We start from the raw sequence: 20,216 nt of genomic DNA, 5'->3' as shown, positions 1-20,216 counted from the left end.
AACATTTTATAGGAAACTAGCATTCCCGTACCCGGCATTGCTCGGGTAATGGAATTAGAAGAGGTTAACAGTGCTTTGTGCACCTAGTTTCGAAAATCCCCTACAATAATTACTTATTACCTATAACTTTTTCTAATTTGGGGAGGATCCCGGGGCCCCTGGGCTCCTTACATATATGCCCTTGTCCTTAAACGATCTTTAACTGTTACTAACGATCCTTTTAAAGTACTGATTATCTTTGCAAACACAGGTCATCTACATTTTATTGTTATACCTATGTTTAAGCAAGAACTTCTTTGTATACAACATTTTTAGTTTTTTTTTTCTGGTGCTAAAATTATTAAGCTGCTTGATGAACTCTGACTTTGGAGCAAGCTACATAACATTGGCCGTGTGAAAAAAGTCTTCTCTTAAATCGATCCCTGCTACTTTTAATGTCTGTCCTTCTGACTTATTAATGATTATTGCAAAGCAAACTTTAACAGGAAACTGCACTCTTCTAAATTCAAAAGGATAGTTCGCTTGTGATGATGTTCTTAAAAACTTCGTTTCTAGTTTTGAAAAAATGAAAGCAATAGACAGAAACATTATGATTTGACTTGAGAAAAGCCTCGAAGAAACACGTGAGAAACAAAAAACAATATCAAATTTATAGTTCGCTATCGACCAAAAGTTGAGATGAAGTACTGAATAATGATTTGAATGGAGGAAAGCCTTCGAAAATAAGGGATTTGAATTTCAATGACAGGTTTTAATTTCGCAGAAATTAAGAGGTATTAATTAATTTCTCACGAACTAATTGAGATTTCGAAAAATCCTTTCTTAGTGGTTACTTTCGTAATCATGCGGACATGCCTGCCAAATTTCAAGTCTGAAGCTTTAGCGGTTTCGGCTGTGCGTTGATATATATATATATATATATATGTATATATGTTATCTCAGGACATTGATTTTTATATGTTAAGATATGAGTGTCATTATTAAAGATGTAAGAGATTCCTTCAGGTTATGCAAGGGATGGAAAGCAACTATTTATCACATGAAAAGGACTTCTACGATGATGGCTTTAGAATCTAGATCTAGATCTTACACCGAGATGGCGATGCTACAGAGCGAATGCTAAAAAAGTAAAGCCAGCAGCAGAACGTACGAGATCCAAAGAGGCTGAAACACAGAGAATAAAATTCTTTATAAATATTTTACTTACTTGTCCTCAAGTGCGGCTGAAGTAGAAGAGTGGATCTGAAAGCATGATATACTTTACAAAAAGTAACAAAGTTAATTTTAAAGTGTAGTAAAAAAGAACTTAAGGCTGGTTTTCAGTAAGAAAGTAAGACGGGCAATGTCGCGCTCTCCTCATTAGACCTCTCATACTTGCTGAAATACAATAATGCATAAAAAATAAATTACGTTCGGGGCAAAAAAAAAAAAAAAAAAATTAAGCGATGTGAATTCATAATAATTATCTTAATATATAAAAATCTTCTGTGCTGACGTTTGTCACCATAAGGCTTTTAAACGGCTGGACCGATTTTGATCAAATTTTTTGTGTGTAATTAAGTTGTGGCAAGCATGGTTTCGAAGCGCGATGGATGGAATCGGAATTGTTATTGTTAATTATTTAATTAATTTAAACATTGGATGGTTATATCTCCCAAATGATGAATATTTATTTTAACTTATAGTTGAGCGAGAATTGTAATAAATATTTTACTCGTTGCCAAAGGACAGTAAGAAAGCCAGCTCTGCTTTTTGTAATGAAATTTCCTACTGTGATTGAGAATAAACAAGGCTTCACTCGATGCGTGTCTTATCAGGCTCAGTCATTTCTCAAAAGATCAAAGGCGCCGCCTTGCCCGTAAGATGGCGCTGTAGTATAACCGGGGGAAATCATTTGTTTACATTAGTTAACGTATTATTTCTGCTGTAAAAAGTGATGTTTTTTTAATCTTTAACGGAAAATTTCATTGATATGGTTAACCGATGTGTAGTAGTGTAGTACAGGGTGAATTGATGCCGGAACGGCGTACTAGGTCTGTTTTTCAAGGAAAACAAATTCCCTTTTCAGGTAAAGCTAGTCCCAACTCAGTACTCAACTATTTCTCATTGGCGTTCACTTCTGGTAAAATGCATCTCTGAAGCACAGGGAACTCCAAAGCATTTTGAGCCTTGGTCTCACTTTTAGTAAGTCGGCCCCAGAAATTACGTATACATTTTTTGCGACATATTTAATGAGAGTTGATATCGAGAAGGGTTCGAACATTACTCTTCCGCTAAATTTAAAAAAAAAAAGGTCTGAGAAGGAAACCTTGTTGTTTATAAATTATATAGTATTTTATTGCATATTTAAAGGAGGTATTTAATGGCGCAATTGTCAAGATTTCGACAATAATTGTTTTATTTTCACAATATCGGTAAGACTGTAATACATATTTGCTCTTTTGATATTATTTAGTTACAGGTACGTCGCTCAGCTTGGTGAATTTTCTCTTTACCTTTACTTGGCGAAAACGGAAAAATTGCACTTACATCATCGTCGGCGAAAATTAAAAAATAAGGCTTACATTGTCGTATGTTTGCTTCTTTTTCTAATTTTACAAAATTTACACATTTTCAATTTTTACTTATGACAAGGTTAATTTATTCTGCTGATTATGTCACATAATAATGGAGAATTGAAATTGATTTAGCGAAATATTTTAACGAGATTTCTCATATTATTTTAGCACCTCGTTTTTATTTGGCGAATTATTTTACTTTGTTTTGATTAAAAATCCGTGAAAAAAAACAGAATAACATACTACTTCGAAAAATAAATAAATTTGATGATCGAAAGCATTTAGAGTTTTATTACACATAAATTTATTACCATTTATTTATTAAAAATTTCAATAATCCTCTCAGTAAATGAAACTACCCACGAAACGACACTAAAAGTTTCAGTAAAATATAAAAAAAAATATGCTGAACAAACTATATTTGACAACTATAAAAGCTTCATTTTATTGAAACCAAAAAACCGAATACGGGGACAACAAATAAAATGAAAAATAATCGCCAAGAGTTAAAATGCATCGTGACGCACATATATGAAATTCTTTGGCGTCAGAAAATTTGACAGCATTATATTTCTTGCCATTTAATATTCACATTAAAATCATGGGGGAATTATCGAGTCGCGGAACATGTGAAATTGGCGAAAACTTTTTCTATTGCTAAAATTGCTGTCGCCAATGTTTGTTCTTTTGATACTTTGATGGAACTTTTATTGTTTTTTAATTAATTAATACGTTTATCTGGCGAATTATTTTACACTTTAATGGATCCTTGGCTGAATACAGTAACATGGTTGCTTCTTAATACTGTCTAGTTTTGATTTGGCGGATTACAAAATATAGCTTAATTTAATTTTCCATTTTTTTTCATTTTAGTGTAACTTTTTATGCTACTTAATGGCTTTTTTTTTTAAATTTGATCTTTAACAAATAATTTAAAAATTTGTGGAACTTTTCATGTTTTTTTGTGCAATAATGTATTTATGTGGCGAAGTTTCTCCCCTTTAAATTTCCTCACAATGCGTAAACATTGGAATACCGTTTACCTTTTTAACAGGCTTGTTTTTATATTTTTTAACTGTTATTATTATTTTTATTTATTTATTTTTTCAACAAGCAAAAGTTTTGTTCAAAAAAAAAAGAAGGAATTTTATTATTATTTTTTTTAAAGGCTGGAATGTATAGGTTTATAAAAATCTTTAAATGAAAAGTTGCCATGTTTTCCTGTTTTGAAGTTTTTATTTGCATGTTTTTCCGGGTAAATTCATTGTTGTTTCAATTTACTTTTAAATGATTTAAATTTCTTGTTTTTTAACATACAATGTACTCCTTTATGATATAAATTGTAATTTATAATGATCCATACTAACGATCAGTTTTATGGCAAAATTTTTATTTGATATCTTTTCTACTTATTTTTCTTTAGAAAAATTGTATCTCTATGCATTTTAATAATTCTTGTTGTAAAAAAACTAAAGATATCAAATTGAGCTACTCACCATTTTCAGAATATGTTTTTAAAAAATAACTAATTTTGAATTAAACTTTAAAGTATAAGAAAAAAATATTAAAAGCTCTCTGAATGTTTCCATAAATATATTTATCAACTAACAAAAATATCCGGCGTTGTCTGGGTTAGTAATAATCATGAGAAACAATCGCTACTTTCATTTGTTTTCTGTTTTAACTGATAAATATATTTATCAGTTGTGCTTGATGAAGCATATGTAATTAATTTTTGCATAATAAAACCAAAAAAATTCTTTTTCTTGATACAAATTATTAATCATAGTTCATACGTTTAATAGACAGTGCGGTTTCGTCCATAAGATGTAATGTTTAAATATATAATATTACGCATTATTTCATTCAGAGCCAAATTTCCAGTGTTTGTTTGTTATTAATTGGAAGCAGAAATTACCCCCCCCCCCCTCCCTCCAAAAAAAGAAAAAAATAACAGTATTTCCAAAACATTTATTCACATTAGTTTTCGAACAGAAAACTTCTTTTTAAGCTCGTTTGAAATTGTTATTCAATGTATAAATTGCAATAAACGCTCACTCCTATTTATATTTATTGAAGGTTTGCAGTTACATTACTCAAATAATTTTGAAAATGCTTATTGCGAAAAGTTGGAATTATTAATCACAACATTTTTTCATACATGGAATTTACATTGATTTGTCTTCCTCGGCTTATATTCATCTGATTTTGTTTCCAAACTTAATTTTTCTTGAAAACAAAGTTTCATATTTTTTCACTTTTTGCCTAAAATATCTTTTCAAACACTTTTCCTCAGGAAGAAAAAAACCGCTTTTAAATTAACTCAAATACTTTCGAACTTAATTTTGAATAACTATTCTCTTTAAGAATAATCTTATCTGTTGTTTATATACAGGAGTGATTGTGAGTTCATCAAAAAATAGCTGAAAGTTTCAAAGCGAGAACAGGGGGGAGGGGGGTAATCTTTCGCCCCTATCACTTAAGTGCACCTTCGCCATAGTATTAAATAGTTCTGAGTCAAAATATTGTGTGTGCATTTGATTAAATTTTTAATGGGTTACAAAGTTACTTTTGAGCTGGTGTTATACAAATTATCTTGACATTTGTCCATCTTAAGGCTTTTACAGGTATATTTGATGAGTATTATATAATTTTTAAAAAAATGCGGAGGTAGGGAGATAAAAGCATAACAAAAAAAAATTAATTTGAATTTTGACATTTTGAATTCAAATTATGTTTTTCGCAATCACGAGTGTGTGTATGTAGGCGTGTGTGTTTGGGTGAACGGGTTATGTGTATGTGTGTGTATGAATGTGTGTGGGGGGGGGGTATGTGTATGTGTGTGTAGGCATATGTGTTTGTGTCTGTGTGCATGTATGAATGTGTGGGTAGTTGTGTATGTGTGTGTGTATGTGTGGGTGTCTGTATGTATGCGTGTGTGTAAGTGTTTGTAAGTGTGTATGTGTTTGAGTGTGTATGTGTTTGTGTGTGTATGTGTTTGTGTGTGTGTGTATGTGTGTGTGTATGTGTGGGTGTCTGTATGTATGCGTGTGTGTAAGTGTTTGTATGTGTGTATGTGTTTGTGTGTGTATGTGTTTGTGTGTGTATGTGTTTGTGTGTGTGTGTATGTGTGCGTGTGTTTGTGTATGTGTGCATGTGTGAGTGTAGTTGTATATGTATGCGTGTGTGTGTAGGACATGGATGCAACCTGGAGACGGCTTTCGCTATAGGAGCAGCATCGTGAGGAGCCAGCCGGTTCACGGTGATGGTGCGGAGGGTGGCGGTGGGAAAAATCAGCGTAACGCCAAAAACAGTCAAATGAGAACAATAAGCAATCGTGATTGCTCAAAAAAAAGAAAAAACATAATTCCGGTATTTTCAGACATAAAAATACCGGAAATACATCCGAAAATACCGGAAATTCGATAAAATAGCGGAACACAATCACCCCTGTTATATAGTTAAAAGTTGCCACAAAATCCACCAGATGTCACTGGAGTCTGACCAGGTTTTTTGTTTGATTGATTGGTTTCATACTACAACTTTTATTGAAATGACTGAGCCTGATAAGACGCGTATCAAGTGAAGCCTTGGAATAAATAAAACGTAAAATGAGAGAGTGAAGCCTTTATTTCTTGAAAGCAATCATTTTAGGTTCGGTGACATATTTTAAAATAAAGTACAAGGAGGTTCACGCAAAACGTGTGTTCTGTCGCCTTAGTTGAACCATGTAACCGAATCGGTGCTTGAGGTTTTCCTAACCATATGATCAGAAAGTACCGTACCTAGCAATATTTGTTTCTCGGCTAAAATCTATCTTAGTTTTGGTACCAATGTCAAGAATACTTTAAGGATTATCTAACTAATCAGTACATTATTAAAGGAAAAGATGATGGAATTTCAAGACGAAACAAATTTTATTTTCGTCCACATAAATTCAAGAGGGTAGTTCTGTACACAAAAGATCAGTGCAGTGGAAGATCTTTATCTTTGGTGGAAAGAACAAATTAGGCAATATATAAAGTTTAAAAAGTTTTTGTTCAAAAGATCGGACCGCTAATCATCGGAGTTACTTCGCTCACTGATCGGCTGAATTACAGTAACGTGGTGGCTTGGTGACTTTGGCTATAAACAATAGAGTTGTATGATCATTTGTTTACATTTGAAAGCTACTGTTAATGTAATTTATTGTATTTTTTGTTTATTTGACAATTTTTCAAATTGCAAATAATTGTTTTCCGTTTTTAGAGAGCATTTAATCATTTTAGTTGAAGAATATGTTTATTTTACATCGGGAGGGGGGGGGTGAGGGATGAGTGATTTTCGCTTATTCAGAGAACTGTTTTTACCTTTATCATTTTTCTAAAGGATATCCTTTCGATTGTTTTTTCTTTTTCATATGGGGGATGTTGCAGCGGGATTTCCCGTTTGTTCTAAATGGGTAGTTAGATTTTTACACTTAATATCTGAGGACGCTTTTTATCCTTTGAGTATTATGGTTGAAGGAACAAACCATCAAGTACGGGAGAAAAAATAGTTAATGAAATAACTGCTCAGTTGGCATTAGATAAATCAAGTCGTAATAAATATACGCATTCTGACACCATAGCAGCTTAAAACATTTTTTTTTAAATATTTTTTTCAATAGAACGGTTTAAACACTTGATAGTTTATAGAAAATTTTCAACTTTTAAATTTACAAAGTTCGAACAGAACAACGTCTGTCGGGTCCTCTAGTAGATTATGAATTAATCCTGAAAATTATGGAAATTTGCAATTTCCGAAAAATTCCGATGCAATGGGGAAAAGAAATGTTGTTTCCAGAAAAGAGTAAAAAAATATATATAGCAATTAATTATCAGGATTTTGAAAATATGACGCAGCCTGAATTTTCCAGGTTGTTCTACACAAGAAACCAGCTGTTTACGCTTGGAAGGAATATGCAAAATGATAACGAAAAGTTTGGGAATTTGGCAGGAGTATCACTAATAATCCACGGCACTAGAAGGTAACAAAATAATCCATGAAATATGCTTACCCCGACCCAACGAAGGCGGTATCGATGGGGAGACATTAATTCAGCACTTTGTATCCTCCTGTCAATTCCAACACATGAAGCGCCGCAGGGGGGAGATGCAGCTGATTTTGCTGAGCATAGACCTAAAATACAAACAAACATTCAAAAGAAATTAGTTCAAGGAACAAACACAATTCAAACATCAAGTGTGATTACCCTCCTTCTCTCTCCCCCCCCCCCTCCCTCTCTCCCGAGTTTAGCACTCTACTCCAAAGATTGAAAACTCTCTTTTACTCACTTTGATTGTTTCTCATTACTTTTTTGAAAAACGTACTTATTTTTGCAATTCAAATCCTTTTTTAATTTCTTCTATATCTAATATATAGAAGAAAGTATTGAATTCGTGCAAATTTTCGAATTTTGACTCATTTGAACGTTTGAGGTGTGCTGAGTCCATTTCGACCATTTTTGGAAAATGGCTGTCTGTGTGTGTGTCACGTATGTGTGTGATCAGTTTTTTGTCGCCGCTCTGCAGCAAAAACTACCGCATGAAATCGAACGAAATTCGGTACACATATGTGTACCTATGTGAACTTGTGCCCATTGGTTTTTGACGCGAATTCCCCGAAAGGGGGTGGAGCAATGGGACGTCTCTTGAGTTATGTGTGCCTGCCATTACCCAAGAAGTAACTGGCGGAATCAAACAAAATTTGCTCTATATGTTGCTCCTAACAGGAGTAGGTGCTGATTCAATTTTGGTGTCAATAGTTCAAAAGGGGTTTGAGTTATAGAACGTTTTTTGTCGTCAATTGTGACTGCTGTATCTCAAGAAATAACGAACGGAATCAAACAAAAATTTATCGACAAGTAGCCCTTAGAGGATATAAGAGCTGCAGTGGCGTAGTTAGGGAGGGGTGGAGGGGGAGGTCCGCCCGGGCGGCACATTTCGAGGGGCGGCAAATTAACCCTTTTGATGTGGAAAAAAAACGTATTTTTCAAATAAATAAACTAATGGTTTTAATCTGTTACTGCAGGCAAAAAGAAAATCTTCGAATTGTAAGTCTTTTGTGTCACAACCAGATTAAAATTACTTACATAACAATACTCTCTGATTTCTTTAAAAAACTTTCAAAAGTCTCCCTTGATAGCATATCAGTACAATTCCTCGTTTTGTTTCTGAGGGGGCGGCAGTGGACAGTCATGGGACCAATGTTTTTTTAGACTGTAGAAGTTAACTCCAGGAGGAAGAAAACAATGAAGTTATCCACTTTTCACTGTAAGAAAAAATTAACACTGAGTTTTAAGAGAGATTTTTGAAAACCTCCTAGTGGAACGTAACTTTTTTTTTTAACTTTAAGAAAATGGTGACAAGAGTATGAAAGGAGGGGATGAAAAATGGTACACGAAACAATTTATTGCTTATCACACGGGTGGCTTTATATGTTGCAGGGTTTACCTAGATTTCTCATTCATTATAAGAGTTCTCTATTTCGAAAGAAGTAAAAGGGATTTCTGTTTTTTGCTTTTGAGAGTAAAAAATCTATCCGACAACTTTGGAACACATATTAGTCTATTCTTTATGGAAGGTGAGCAAATTTCATTTTTTAACATTTGTTTTGGTCCCCCAACTTGGCCAAGTATAGTCTAAAATTGTTTTTTAGCGTATTCAGTTTCAAATAATTCCGGTTGGGAACCTCTCCCAGCTCCACTCGGTAGTCTAAAGACTTGAAAGATAGCTTCAAAATGTTTTTAGGCGGGAGAGTTCTTTAATCTTTCATATCTTTTCCTGATGTCATCAAAGATAGCTTAGAAATACAGTTTTCGACCTATACGTTTAAAAATTTCTGGGATAGAACCCCGAATCCTGTCTTTTCCTCTAACATAGAAAACACAGCCAAAAGGTGCATGTTTAGGACTTTAATTCTGAAAATTTTCCTGGAGAAAACTCCTCTCTCTCTCTTCTAAGGTCTCAACATGTAGCCTAAAATTACGTTTTTAAAACTTTGATTCTTCAATATTAATTTTTGAAAACAGCATTTGAACCTTGACTATGCTTTATCTCCTAACGCGATCAAAAATAGCGTAAAATACGTTTTTAGGACTTGAGTTTCGGAATTTTTCCGAGAAAGATACCTTAATCAGCCCCCTCCCCTCTTATCTAACATCTCCAAAGATTAAAACTGCGTTTTGGAAACTTCAATTTTGAACATTTTCCGAGGAAGGAAAGCCGTACTCCTCAGAACTTTTACTAACGTCCCTAAAGATAGCCTAAAATTTCGCTCATAAAAATGTGCGTGAGTGGGAGAGCTCGCTATTTCTTCCTTTTCAAAGATAGCTTAAAATGAACTTCAGTTCGAAGAAAGTTTTCAGGAGGGACGCCTCTCTTTGCCCCCTTTTGCTCCTAACATTATCAATATCAAACAAAGCCTAAAGTCGGACGTCAATTATGGAAAGTTTCCATTAAAGAGCCACCTGGTTTCACAACATTTTTGATGCCATAAAATATTAGGGAACCCTTTAACGTCACGAAAGATAGCCTAGAATTGCGTTTTTGAGACTTTGGTGCTGAACAAATTTTAAAGAAAGAAGCCGAACCTTCCCCAATCCAGTAAATCACCAAAGATGCCGTTAAAATTGATTTCAATTAAAAAAAATATTTCAGTAAGGAGCCTCAGCGCCTCTCACTAACGCTTACAACTATCTTAGAATAAATACACCATTCAATTGCGTTGCCAAAGAAAGCGTAAAATTGCATATTTCAGAGATGAAAGTTTTCGAATTGTGTATCCGACCATTCCCGATTTTCTTAACCTCTCCACAAAGTAGCCTAAGCTGCATTTTAAAACATTGATTTCGGAACATTTCCTTGGGGTGCCCACCGATCTCCTAACGTCAACAAAAAAACACTAAAGAGACTTCAGTTTTGAAAAAAATCGAAAACAAACCCAACTCGCCCTTTCCCTTCACTTTTCCAAAAACTGCATTAATATTCGAAATTTTTTACGTAAATTTAGCAATTTTCTCCAAGTGTGGCCCCCTTCCCCCTTCTTTTTTTTTCTTTTGTAAGTACAGTGAAACCTGTCTATAACAATACTGTCTATCACAATAAACTTGTCTATAATGATATTTTTCATGGTCCCAGCAAAATTTTAGCATAAATAATGAACCTTTCTATAATGATAACCTGTCTATAACAATATTTTTTTAGATCCCAACAGTATCGTTGTAGACAGGTTTTACGGTATGTAGAAAATAATTACGAATTTTTTTTTTCTTTAATTAAATTTCTAGTTTTAATTTTAACACTCTTGACAATTTAAAATGTTAGCTATTCACAACAAAAGGGCGGTGGCAAATTAAGAAACCGCCCCGGGCGGCAAACCCTGTAGCTACGCCACTGAAGAGCTGATTTTATTTTGGTGTCAACAGCTAAAAAGGGGGTGGCGCAATCGAACGTTCTTTTTTCCATTGTGAGTGCAATATCTCAAGAAGTAACGCAAGGTTCTGGATGAAATTTGGAGTGAATGTGAATCCATATGTAAATAGGCGTTGGTTCAAGTTTGCGCCAATCGCTCCAAGAGGTGCTGATATTTTTTTGTTTTGTGAATAAAAATAGCTTTATTAATGCAACAATAAGAAAGATAAATCGTAATAAACTGTCGTCTACGTATTTCTCGTGATTTTAATTGTATGGAAATGATGGAAAATATTATCTCAAAATGATTTAAAATTTTTAACTGTTGCCATGTTATGTTTGTTAACAAATAAAATATTTGTAATTAATTCAAGCAAGTCTTTTAAAATAACTTTCAATTTCCGCTCTTTGCTTTGATTTTGCGATAATTCAACATTGGGATGGTCGTCAAGTTTTTGCATTTGTAGTTTTGTTTTTGTTGGGAATATTGCTTCCTCGTCAAGCATGGGGAGGGATCAGAATTATAAGAAAGATATAAAAGAAAGTTTCGTGATGGCCACAACATACTAGTTTTATACTGATATACTATAGCTGAACTAATCTCTGTTTTTAAGCGCGGCGTTCCTAAACATTTAAAACAAAATTTCAAGCACTTTTGTCGGGGTGCGGCGATTATGCCGATGCGGCGTTTCTAACGGAAATTGCTTTCCGTACGTTATTCTTCAAATATTTGAGTTGGCATGCCAGAATTTTCCCAATACTTCATCAAATTTCAAAAGCAAGACATCATTTTTAAGTCACAGAAAATAAATAAGTCATATTCCTGCTATTCAAAAAAATAAAATACATAAATAAAACGGGTTTCTAATTTTCTTCCGTCGAGCGCAAGTTCTTTGCACGTGTCAGGCAGAAGAGTGAAACTTCTCTGAAACGCCCACTTTCCGTCACTCTTAGTGCTGTAAAATACCCAGGTATTTATTTTTAGGGGTAAATACCCAGGTTATAACCGGGTAAATACCCAAAATGGGTATTTACCCGGGTATTTATTTCAAAAATTTATATTCAACTAAAATTCTTTTCTTTATGTATTCTACTATACATATATATATCAAACCATATACAAAACAATAAAGTTTTGCCCAAAAATTGTATTTTGATCATATATTTTAAGAATTATTGTGTGAAACAACTTTGCAATCTAATATGATAATCACATTAAAAGTGTTGGGTATGCCTAATCAATGTTGATAGCCAAATTTCAGAGCCATTCTGCAAGCTTAACTGGTTACAAAAAAAAAAAAAAAAAACACCAATTTTTTAAGGTCCTAGTCTTTTATAACCCAGTAATATGTCCTTGGATCACATCAAAATGTAACGAAATGTCGCTCAATTTATTATTACTATTTACCAGAAATTCCCTCCAAACCTAGCTCAAGTGTTCAGGCGCATTATGCATCATATATATATATATATATATAGATAGATAGATAGATAGATAATAAAAGTGAAAAATATTGAAAAGACCACACCAAAAGCCCATAGATGCGCATCGCATTAAAACTAAAAAGCCAAGTAAATATAAAAAGTATGCAAGCCAAATAACAAATTCTAAACATTTTATACGAAAAATAATGATGAGAAAAAGGAAAATACAAGCAGCAATTTAATAGAAAAAGACGAAACGTTGAATCCAGAGCTCATCAGCTGTGGAGGATTCAATACATGTGGTCAAAAGAAAAAAAAAAGAATAAATAAAATAAAATAAAAAATAAAAAATAACTAAAAACAGAGTGTTTAAGCTCCAGTGTATGCAATACAGAGTAACATTGGGCTAAACGCACCACATGTTAAACTCCCTCGTGGGCTTCCTTTTGTGTCTTCATTTTAGATTGTGATTTTAAAATCCTGAAGTCCATCGTTGAATTGCTTATATGAATACCAATTATGACATTGAAAAGAAAGATTCTTTGGTTCACACAATATGTTTCTTTCATAATTTCATCAAATCTTTCAATAAAAAATATTATAAACTGTGTAATACATATGTATGTATCAGTTTTACCAATTATGACACATTTAGATCTAAAAAAGAAATTTCCATTCACTTTTTGCATTTTTTTTGTAAAATACCCAGTTTTTGGGTATTTACCCAGGCCTTGGGTAAATTAGCCGGGTAAATACAAAAAAAAAAAAAAATTTCCTACCCGCTGGGTATTTACCTTACCCGATCCACATCACTAGTCACTCTTAAAGGTTTTTTGAAAATGGAAAAAGGAAAAACAATAATAACAACAGCCGAAATGTTCATTCATCATGTTCCGCTTGCACAATATAAAAAACGTGATGAAGAAGAATACATCTAAAAAGAGAATCTAAAAATTTTCTTTTCTGGAATGTACTTACATTAGTTTTTCATTTAGAACCTAATTCGCTGTAGAATTGAGAAGAGATTTGTCAATTTCAGATTCTTTGTTTTTCTGAACAAACTTTTGTTTCTAGTTCAGCTTTTAGCCGCAAAAATTACTCAGTGTCGTCATCATCGCGCAATCTGACAAAAACATGGGGTACAAAACCATGATTTTCTTTTTCAAACACATTTTTTTTAAACAGATTCATCGAAGCTAAACAAAAAGAGACAATTTGACAAGATTGAAAGCATCTTTAAAAACAGAACCTCACTTTAGAGTCTTAAAATGTTACAAATTACTTATTTATACCCTTTAGAAATAAAATTCAAACTCCAAACTTGTATTTTCAGGGTAAATCGGAAAGTACCTGACCGATTTCGCTGAAATTTTTATAGTAGGTGTTAATTAGCCCTGGGAAGGATTATAGTGCATTTCGGGGGGGGGGGGGGGGGGGATCGATGAATAGTTCTGCTTTTATATAAATTATATTTTTTGGCCCAAAAATGGATCCCCTCATCGAAATAATTATCATAATACACGACTTTGTTACCAATGGAAAGAATAGAAAAAATAGATTTTTAAAACACTTTCTACCCGACGCACAGTATTTGACTGAAAATCCTGACCAAAAGTCTAAAATTAAAAATTTACCCGATTTTAATGAAAATTTATTCTATGATAGTTGACTAACTGGTGCATCGATCGGCACCTGTTTTGGAAACTTGCGTCACGTACAATTGCTCATAGCCTCGGTAAAAATGAGATTTCTATAAGAATTTTCGCTTTTTTGTTACGTTTCAGCTTAATTATTAGGTTTCAATGTAGATTTTTTTTTTTTTTTTTTTTTTGTGGCATTCTAAATGAATGGAATTGAACCAAACCAATTTTACGGCATAAAGAAATGTCAGGGCTTTGTGATAATTATAAATCAAAAAAATATTTTTATTTTCTTTTTGTGAAAAAAAAAATAACGAAAACTTGGTACGTAAGATTTTTAATAGCTTTTCGCCTTAATTTATAACTAGAGAGAGCTTTTTAAATGGGTGTCGGGCTTGGTCTGGCTGTTTTGAAAGTTGCATCGTATTTGGCAAAGTCTCTAGTGCTAATTTCAGCAAAAAAGTCTTCCGCTTACAACTGCCCTTTTTTTTTTAATGATTTTTTTTTTTAAGTGCATAATCCGATCTTTTTGTGACAAGTCATGATTTTAAACTGAAGTTACCTACAAAGATTAAATAATTTTGTAAAAAGTTGTCATAAGTACTACTGAACGAAAAGATCGAACATATTTGAGCGCACAAACAATAAAATTTCAGACACGAGTTTCAGGTTTACGAGAAACCGCTTCATCAATGTATAAAGATGTAAGCTATGGAATGAAAATTATCCAATTAATTTCGAAAACGCTTACCTTTATGCAACGCTAAAGAGATTCATTGCACCCCTAAAACATGTGTTTGCGTTCAATTATGTTAATTTTCTCATGTACGTTAATGAGTTAATAAATTAAATTATTTTGTGATCTCGCTAAGAAAATTTGCTCTTCCTTAAAATTGAGATAGATTTTAGATAAAATAAATAAATATTTATATTTTTTCAGACCATTGCTGCAAATGTGCCGGGGGAGGGGGGTCTTTTAACCCCTTATACGTAGCAAAAGGGGGGAAATACCCCCTTCCACTTGCTAGCATTAGGAGACAATTGTAATTGTCTCCTAACGCTAGCGAGCTATCCACATTTAAGACATTTTACCTACTCATTGTGAAATTGAAGTTATATAAAATTTTAGTTCCAAGTTTTTGTTCGTACAATTTTTAGCGGGACACATCACGCTATGTAAAACTAAGGATCGCACTCTTAGATAAGGACTTTCAAATTTGACGAAATTTTCTTCGTTTTTGACGAAACCACTTCCAGGGATATGCTCCGAGCGAACATTTCGTCAAATTGAAGAAACTGCTTTTGTTAGTGGTTTGAGGATGCGAATTTCGTCAAATGTAACGAAATATTTCTTCATTCTAGTTTCGTCAAATTAACATTCATTTTCGTAGTTTTGACAGCATTAGTTTCGTCAAATTAATTTCGTCATATATGAGGACGTTAATTTCGTAAATTTTTTAAGAAAATTTATTTCCTTTTTTTTCTTTGAGCACATTAGTTTTTTTTTATTTTTGAGAATACAGTCGAACCTCGTTAATTCGAACACGCTTAAAACAAATAACTGCTGAAATGAACTTTTTTGCAATCCTTGTCCTATTGTTTATTGTTTTTTGGATAAAGCGAACCACGTTTTATAATAATCGATTTTAATGGTCCCTTTAAGTTCGTTATAACGAGGTTCGACTGTATAAGATTTGTGTGCATGTGATCAAATCCTAACTTCAGAATCTTACCACCGTAGTTTCCCACTTTATTGCGTATAGTCACTTTCACAGACCCGTCATTGACGGGGTCAGGGGGTCAATTGACCCCCACCCCTCCCGTCTTGATTTTTGAACATTCATGTTTTTACACATGACTGGTTGTTTTAGTTGGTTTTCTGTAAAATTTTTATTGAGTACAGACTCTTTGTCATATTTGGGAAAAAATTTAAACAACGGGCCTGCAGTCCCCCCCCCCCCCCCCGATTAAAAAAAAGACAAGTAATTGTTAAAAAAAGAGGCACACAAAATATGTCAAGCAAATTTTTATTTATGTAAAAATGCGAACAAACAACTTCTTAAAAAAGGTAAAACAAATCATTGCAGATTAAACTCCCCATGGTATCTAATTAAACCCCCCATAATGGGGGTTTTCCTTCAAAAAATCTAATTTTTGTCGGATATTTTCCAAATTTGGCACAGAGGTTCGTTATTGGAGGCTTGGGAATTCACACAAGGTCGTTTATGTCCCTCTATGAGGGGGGCAGGGGAGGACAGACAACCCCACATTGGGGGTTCTCCGTATTAAAAAAAAAGTTTTTATCCGATCTTTTTAAAATTTGCCACCGAGGTTCTTAGATGCTCAAGAATCATGAAGGGTAGTTTTCATCACTTTATAAGGGAAGGGGGGGGATCCTTGAAAAAATCCAATTTTTGTCGGATCTTTCCAAAATTTGGCACATAGGTTCTTTGATGCACGGGGATTCACGCAGGGTAGTTTCAGGCCCTCTATGAGGGGGGTGGGCGGCAACCCCTATGGTAATTTTCCTACAAAAAATTCAGTTCTTGTTGGATCTTTCCGAATTTGGCACATTTTCGTTATTTGATGCTCAGGAATTCTCATAGGTTGGTTTTCTTTCCGCTATGGGAGGCAATCCCCATACGGAGGGGGGGGGGTTCTTATAAAAAAACAGTTTTGATCATATCTTTTCCAAATTTGGAACAGAGATCCTCTGATGCTCGGGAATTCACACATGGTAGTAGTTTTCAACCCTCCATGATGGGGGGGGGGGGAACAACCCCGCATTGGGGGTTCTCCTTATATAAAAAAAGTTTTTGTCCGATCTTTTCTAAATTTGCCATAGAGGTTCTTTGATGCTCAAGAATTCACGGAGGTTAGCTTTCGTCAATGTATGGGGGGGAGGGGGGGCAACCCCGATGGGGGGTTTTCCTTGAAAAAAATTCATTTTTTGTCGGATCTTTCCAAAATTTGGCATATAGGTTCGTTCATTGATGCTCAGGAATTCTCATACGGTAGTTTTCGCCTCGCTATGGGGGACAACCACCAAATGAGAAGTTTTCTTACAAAAAAAAAAAAAAAGTTTTATCCAGGGTTGTTTGGTTTAAACCATAAACTACACTCTCCATTTGTGTTTTTTTTTTTTTTTTTTGGATTCTGTGTGCTCAAAAGATTTTGATTGGCTATACACCTATGCTGCTTTATGACTATTGAGTGCAGATAATTCTTAGTTTTTTTCTCCCTTTTGTTCATCGGAATTGGGATTTTGGTATTTGCTTTGCCTTAGCTAACCTGTGCCGTTTACAAAAGTTACTTACTCATATTGTTTTAAAAAGAATGTCTAATTCTGGTAGAAAAAAAGATCTAATCTGGCTTTCATTTGATGAAATCAAAAATGAAGCCAGTATTTCGTATCATAAAGGGTCTATATATACATGCATACTAATATGTTAATCAAGTCAAACATTTCAATCAATGTTTCCGCGCAGAAAGCTATTTTAATTATTTAATTTAGTTACAAGATTTTGTTCTAATCTCTTTAATTAATCAAGAAATTAGGTATAATGTGACTATTGAATAACTGTTAATTACATGAAACCTTAATTACCTTCCGAAAATTAATTGTTTTTCTCGCAAATAGTATTGAAACCAAAAAAACCTGGTTTAAACCAAAAAACTGGTTTTTTTTGGGTTTTTTTTTTGAAAAAAAAAACGGTTTTTTTTACCAACCCTGGTTTTATCATGTCTTTTCCAAATTGTCACAGATGTTTGACGCTCTGGAATTCCAGTTTTCGTCCCGCTATGAGTGGGAAACCACGAGTGTGTGTGTGAGGGGGGGGGGGGGGTCTTATAAGAACCCAGTTTTTGTCTGATCTGTTCCAAATTTGGTACATTTGTCTTTTGATGCTTGAGAATTCTCATAGTGTAGTTTTCGTCCCGCTATGTGTGGCAAACCCCATAGGAGTTTTCTTTATAAAAATCCAGTTTTCGTCGGATATTTTCCAGATTCGACCCAGATGTCCTTTGATGCTGGAAATCCACATAGGATAGTTTAACATGGGGTAGTATTCATATGGGGTACTACCCCATGTGATTAAAGAACCTATGTGCCAAATTAGAAAATGATCTGAGAAAAGCCTGGATTTTTGTAAGGAAAACTCCCCTATGGGGGAGCGGGGGTGCCCCTAAAGCGGAAAGAATATTTCTAACTGTTTGAACTACATCGCGATGTAAGAATGGCGATGCATCACGATGTAGAAATTCCTACATCGTCCTGCCCTACTGGGAATATAAAAGTGCTACTTCCTCAGCAGTCATTCGGTTCTGGAAAACTAAATCATGTGCCACTTTTATGCACAGTTAGATCGATATATGCTCGGGAGAAAATTGCTGAGAAGTTTCTTCTTCATTGCATCGCATGAAAAAATTCCAGAAAAAAAAAAAGATTTTTATCCAACTAATACCACAAATTTCGAATAAAAAGTACAATAAAATGGACAACTTTAAATTAGTATATATTTGTTCTTAATTTAGATACAGAAAATAAAATTAGGTTAATCTTAAGAAAAAGTTTACTTTTTTCTTTTTCCAATCAATTATCCTTATATATTATTTCTGTAGCCTGTTTTTGGTTTTCTACGCCAAATTTCCCTCAATTCTTGATCGATTTCTTTGATTTACGGCTAATTTTATAGCTTATGGTGCTGGCTACTGACGAAAAATAGACCCAAGGTCTAAAAAATTGTTTCTTTTAGCCGAAAAACCTGTTTTAAAGAACCAGAATAAGGTTTTCGGTCAAACTTATAACTTTAATTTTGCGCTATGACCGACAGAGCTGAGTAGCTTGATCGGCAGAGCGTTCTCTTCGTAACCAGGAGATTACGTGTTCGGGCCCACGTCCGGACAATCTGCAACAAAAAAATTAGAGAAATATCGCGCATTACATGAACACTGAATTAAATGAATAACAACTATGAGGGAATAGAATAAATGAGAAGGAAATGCTCCTTGCTGATATGAAAACATTCAGTGATTTTGTGCTAAATTACTTCGAAATTGCACGTGTTTTTTTTTTTTTTTTTTTTTGAAGCTTTGGCTCTGGAAAGAAAATTTAAAGCATAATGTAAGCGAAAATATAAGTAACAGGTTTAAGATTTCAGACTACAATAGAATTGTTTTTTGTTCAGAAAAAAAAATAATAAATCGTATATTGAAATATATATTCTTCTAATGAGTTTTTGACTCTTTGTACAAATAAACAAAATACTACCTCAATTTGAAGGGTAAAAATATATATTTTTTTCTTCTTTTTGCTAAAAAACAAAAAGCTTATCACATTTTTACTACATTCGAAAAGCTACGCTTAAAAAAGAGCATAGTTCAATTTATTTTGTATTTTAACCGTGCTGTTAAATGATGAACACGTGCTGCCATCTAAGTTATAACGGTTTAAGCAGCCTGCGATAACAAATTGTAAAAATTTTCAAAAATAAAAAACATTTTTCTTCAATATCTTATCTTATATATTAATCCCCTCTCATTTTAAAACTTATCAGGCTGGCCAATGACGAAAAAAAGACTTACGGTCGAAAATTCAAGTTTTCGAAATCGCCTCTTGCTGTTTCAAAACCTTGATGCTGCCTGTAGTTCTTATGCATTTTTTAAAGCAAAGTTCTAATGCAGTTTTCCATTTTTTACGTCGCTTTCGGCCAAAAAAAAAAAAAAATAAAAAAGCTCTGTGTGTGTGTTTCATATTTTAATAAAGCTTTACAGCACTGGACTTAGTTGTTCGGTTTTATATTGATAAGTTTTTTTTCGGTAGAGTGGTTCGGCTATAAACTATCTGAACTTCGGGCAAGCTTGGGCTGTCCGACATAATATCAAATTTGATATTAGTATTACGCATTACATGTGCTCATAACATACACACCTAATAAAAATCAAATCGCAGTGGGGAATGCTACTTGGTGTTTCGACTCCTTTATGCAGTCTACAGTTATTATTCGGATAAGTTGATTGTTAATCGAACTGTGTTCTTTGACTCCATCCAGACCACTCAACATAATGTAAGCATAAAAAAGTATTAGATTTACCTAAAGAAATCCTTTTTGTGCAGAAAAACATTTTTATTGTATGCTAAAATGTAGATGTTTCTAATAGCA

At 33.6% G+C, this 20,216-nt stretch overlaps 1 protein-coding gene across 1 annotated transcript in view; it reads right to left on the bottom strand.

The window, feature by feature from the left end:
• The window catches only part of LOC129216145 (tyrosine-protein phosphatase non-receptor type 4-like), a 150,534-nt gene that overhangs the window by 87,297 nt on the left and 43,021 nt on the right, over positions 1-20,216 (bottom strand). The window contains 1 exon segment of the mRNA XM_054850305.1: positions 7,597-7,718. The gene's annotated coding sequence lies outside the window, so the exon portion shown is untranslated.

The sequence above is a fragment of the Uloborus diversus genome, chromosome 1 (assembly GCF_026930045.1).
Source record: "Uloborus diversus isolate 005 chromosome 1, Udiv.v.3.1, whole genome shotgun sequence".
NCBI classification, from domain to species: Eukaryota; Metazoa; Arthropoda; class Arachnida; order Araneae; family Uloboridae; genus Uloborus; species Uloborus diversus.
Note: the sequence above shows the minus strand (reverse complement) of the source record. Positions and strands in the feature narration are given on the sequence as shown.